The sequence below is a fragment of the Arachis ipaensis genome, chromosome B05 (genome assembly GCF_000816755.2).
Source record: "Arachis ipaensis cultivar K30076 chromosome B05, Araip1.1, whole genome shotgun sequence".
Taxonomy (NCBI): Eukaryota; Viridiplantae; Streptophyta; class Magnoliopsida; order Fabales; family Fabaceae; genus Arachis; species Arachis ipaensis.
Window position 1 is genome coordinate 10567976 of NC_029789.2, and position 4931 is coordinate 10572906.

Consider the following 4931-nt stretch of genomic DNA (forward strand, 5'->3'; position numbering starts at 1 on the left):
CCAACAAAACGGTAATGCAACGAAGTAAAAACACCACCACGGGCAAAAACAACGGCAATGATAAGCCGATCAAACGTATTTTAAAGGTATAACAGCATAAACGAGTTCTACAACAAAAAACTGCAAATCCACATAAAAACATAAAGGCGCAAGAGCTCATTTCCTCGGCATCTCAACGATCTTGCCATCCTTGATCGTCTTGAATACTCCAATCGCTGATGTGTCGAAATCGGGAGCCACGACCTTCACCTGAGCCTTAAGGGCCTCCTCAGTCATGAAGATCGCGTTCCTCCCTTGCTCTTTAGTCGCCTTGTGCTTCTTTTTGAGCTCTTCAACTTCAGCCTGAGCGGCCTTGGCCAGCGAGACGGCCTCATCACGCTCTTTCTCCAAGGCCACTACCCGACCTTGCGCGGTGTTCAGCTGGCTCTCGGGAGTCATCTCCCGCTCGGCTAAACGGGACACGGTCTCATCGGAGGCTCTCATTTTTTCCTCGGCAGACATGGCTTTCTCCTCGGCAACCTTGAGTTTCTCCCCTGCCTCGGACAGCTGCCCTTGAAGAAATTCAACTTAAACTTTGAATTCATTGTTGGCCGTGGCAGCAAACTCAAGCTTTCTTCGTAGCGACTGCATCCCCGACAACTCGAACTCGACCTTCCGAGCTATTACAGCCCCGCGAGGCAGCGTGCGATACATCTACCTCGCCTGGCTCATCAGCTCGGTACCGAGGAAGTGATCCTCCGTGCCGGGGATCAGTTGGGAGTCGATGAAAGCCCCAGCATCGAAGTTTCTCTCCATCACAGTAAGAGTCCCCTCAGGGCTAGAGGACGCCTTCTGCCTTTTGGGAGTAGGGACGAGCTTTAAATCGGGACTCTCATGTCGAGAGGAGGAATGACCAATGCCAGTCGTCACCTCGGGAATAGGGGAAGCATGTGCGTCGATAGGATTCTTGTCAGACATCTCGGCGTCTCGAGGTGAAGGCACCGACTGATCTTTGTTCTCCAGAGAAAGGTCCTCCAGCTTCCCGGCAACCTTCTCATCAGCCTTCTCCTCATCACTATCCTCCAAGAAGGTCTTATACAGACCCTCGAGCCCTGTCACTGAAGCCGACATCTCCACTACAACAGACAAACAAGCATGTTAGTCGTGAAATCGATAAAACCACATAAAAGCCATAACAATACAAAAAGCACACAAAGGCAAAACAGCTCACAAATATAATTCCTGGCGACCTCCCGATCACCCATAAGGAGGTAGGGGTTCACATGGTTCTTCCCAAAAACCGCCCACAATACGTCGGCAATCCTCTTGTCCGTAGGAGACATTCCCTTGTAGGTCACCTTAATGAAGGTGTTAGACCCAGCCCCAAAACGCCAATACATAGGGATGAGCCGTTCCCCCTCCAGCGACAACCAAAAGGGGTGCCGACCTTTGACTGGTCGCACTTTAAAATACTTGTCCTTGAACCCATGATATGAGTCCTCAAACAAACCGAAGATCCGCCGACCCTGGGCAGATCGGAAAGACATAAACCCTTTCCTCGCCTTCCCCTCCTTGGAAGGATTCGTAAGGTTGAAGAAAAAGTGGAAAACATCCACAGACACCGGCAGCTCCAGATATTCACATACCATCTCGAAACAGCAAATGGAGGCCCAACTGTTCAGATGCAGCTGCGACGGCGACACGGATATCCGACCAAGAAGCGCCCTCTGAAACGTGGAAAACGGGATACGAACCCCCACCTGGGTGAACATGGCCTTATAAAACCAAATCCAGTCGGCAACCTGGGGAGAATGAAAATTAATTTCGTACAAACGTTCGTGGGGGGCAGGAACGAAGACGTCGTAATTGGCTTCCTCATCTGTCCTTCCGTACAGGTACTCGCCCTGACGGAATTCCGTTAGCTCCTCCTCCCCCATTTGATTGGGAGACTCTTTTAAATCGGAGACCACCCAGGCATAGGGATCATAGCCCGCGGCGGAGGTAGAAGTCCGTGAGACGACACAAGGCATACCTACAGTGGGGTTACCACTCGGTTAGTCTATCAGGTCGGGTGCTCAGAAAAACCCAGAAACTACACTTAGCCTATCCAATCTAAGAGCAAGAATGGTAACCCCCTAACGCACCTATTTGAAACTTAAACCGCCTAACATACGGATCAAACAAATAGCAAGAACAAACAGCAAGCAGCAAGCACATAGCAATAAGCGCAAAGAAAGTTAATGTTTACCTGGATTAGTTGCAGAGAAATGAAAGACAGAGGAGTGCGCAGAGATGCAGAAATGAAGCCTGAGAACACTTGGGAGAGAGGAAGATAAAGACAGGAGAAATGAAAATGGGAAAGGAAAACAAATGCAAACTGTTTAAAACCTCCACACAAAGCGCGAAAGGATTGAGGGCATAATGGTCTTTGCGCACATGATTTTCCATCCCATTATGAGCATTTAATGCCCAGCGCGGGAAACGAGACGACGAACGATCATCTCGCCAACAAACAGACACGCGCGCAAGGGGCACGTCCCCTCCACGGACGGCCGACCTGGCGACAACACACGAAAGAGGAAATGACACGCCACCAACGACCCTCACGATCCTCGCTGACGCGTCGGGGGCACTGTTACGGCCTGGCCCAAATGGAACATGGGCCGGCCTGACCCACTAACCACCCAACCCGAGCGGTCGGGTGCAAGGCGCCCAGACGCCGACCCGGACACGCGTCCCTGACAGCTTTGCCACAGCTATACGGAGGGAGCATCGAAGAGAGTGGGCCTATCCTTCCTGGGCCCACCCCTGACACGGTATATATGGGGAAGGTCCTACCCTTCCCCCAAGGTACTTCACACATCACTCCCCCCTCTTTTCACCTGCACACTCTACTGATTAGAGCGTCGGAGTGTCTTTGCAGGTGACACCCCCCCTCTCCATACGAAGTGCTCGGGAAGTCGCCAGCAACCTCTCCAACCCAGCGACCCGGAACCAGGCGATACCCCTCTCATCAATCGAAGCATCAACCCGAACTGTCCGGTACCCGACCTACCAAACAGAATGTATATTAAGAAGTTTATTGATATTTATATATTTTAAATATTATATATGTCAAGTATTAGGGGGTGAGGACGGGTCGGTTTGGTTCTGATTCAAGGTGAAATTAGGATCGAACCGATCAAAATATAATTGGTTTGGTTTGGTTTGAATTTTTATTTTTTTGTGCATGTACCCGAATCAAACCAAACCGATTAAGAATGGATTGGTTCGGTTCGGGTAATTGGGTACCCGATAACTTTGAAATTCATTAAAAAAAACTAAATTTTTATCTTAAAAATTCAACAAATCCAGTAAACATTTAACATCAATAGAAATACTGAAATAATCTAAATATGTTAAACACCAAATACATTTAAAACTAAACTCATTAAAATTCAAACATATTAATAGTGAATAATCTTTGTCTAATGAAAATACAAAAGTGCAATAGAAAACTCACTAAAAGCCATATATATATATATATATATATATATGATCAGGTTCACGGGTTGGTTCGGATTTTATACCTCCAAAACCGATATCCGAACCAATCACTAACAAAGACCATCGATTTAGTTCGAATTGGACTCAATTATCCGTTGGTTCCAGAACCAATTTAATTAGTTTGGTTCGGATTCGGATGGGTAATCGAGTACCTGCTGCCCGTGCTCACCCCTATCAAGTATGATAAATTGTTGGAGACTACTTTGATAAAGACACTAAAAATGTCTTTTTATAAAGACGTTTACATATGTTATGATATTATTGGATATCTTTATTAAACCGGTTAATAATTTATTTTTGAATAAATCATAACAAAATCGGTTTATTATAGCAACAATAATAAATTCAATTGTCTGAATTATAATTGTTAGATCCGATTTGATCCAATTGATTTACACAATCTGAACAGAATCATGGTTAAATTTTTTGATAAAAAAAATAAATATATCCCTGATTTTTGTTTAAAAAAAAAAACCATAATCCAGTAGATTTTGTAAATTAGTCGGTTCGATTGAATTTGATAACAATTGCATTTATTGTTATTGTTATAAAAAAATCGATTTTATTCTGATTTGTTAAGAAATTAAAAAATAACCGATTTATTAATACGTCCAATAATAATATAATACATAAATATCTTTAAAAAAATATTTTATACATCTTTATACAAGCATCCTCCTAAATTGTTACAACTCTTTACTCTTGATAAAAGAGCACAGTCATCCATGTCACCATATGTGAAAATCAGTTTCTACACACACAAAATGAAGAGGGGGTGAAGAAGTAAGTTCAACATATGATAATTAATAACTGACCCTGCCTTCCATTGATGATTATTACAACACATATTATTAATGGAAATAATCTCCATTGAAATTTGATAGAATATGATATGATATGATGTAGGATAGAGTACAACTTACCATAGAGTATATTACACATAATATTTTATTTTATTGTTTTGATAAGTCTGAACTTATATTAACGTGGCAAACCGTTCATTGGAACACTTTTCAAAATAAAAATGGTAGGTCATGTTATCTTCTAAATTAAAAAGACGATATCATGTTTGTTCACATTCAATATGCCGGAGGAATTTTCTTCTTTGAAATAATGTGTTTTATATGTAATTAATACATTGTTATTATCAAGGTCCCGTAGCTCAGTTGGTTAGAGCGTTGGTCTTATGAGCCGAAGGTCGCGGGTTCGAGCCCCGCCGGGACCATTTTTTTACTTTGCGAGGAGGTTAGCCCACTATCCTTTGTTATCCTCTAAATTAACCCAAAACTACATCACAAAGAGCTCGAATCTAACACATTAATATCCTTAAAACACTTGCCAAATTCTTTTTATTAATCTAAATTATATTTTTTATTAGATTTTTTTTTAATTTTGATGAATATTTT

General features: G+C 42.9%; 1 non-coding gene across 1 annotated transcript; it reads left to right on the forward strand.

Moving 5' to 3' along the window:
* TRNAI-UAU lies at positions 4677-4750 on the forward strand. Its single transcript has one exon. It is a non-coding gene; the product is annotated as a tRNA-Ile (tRNA).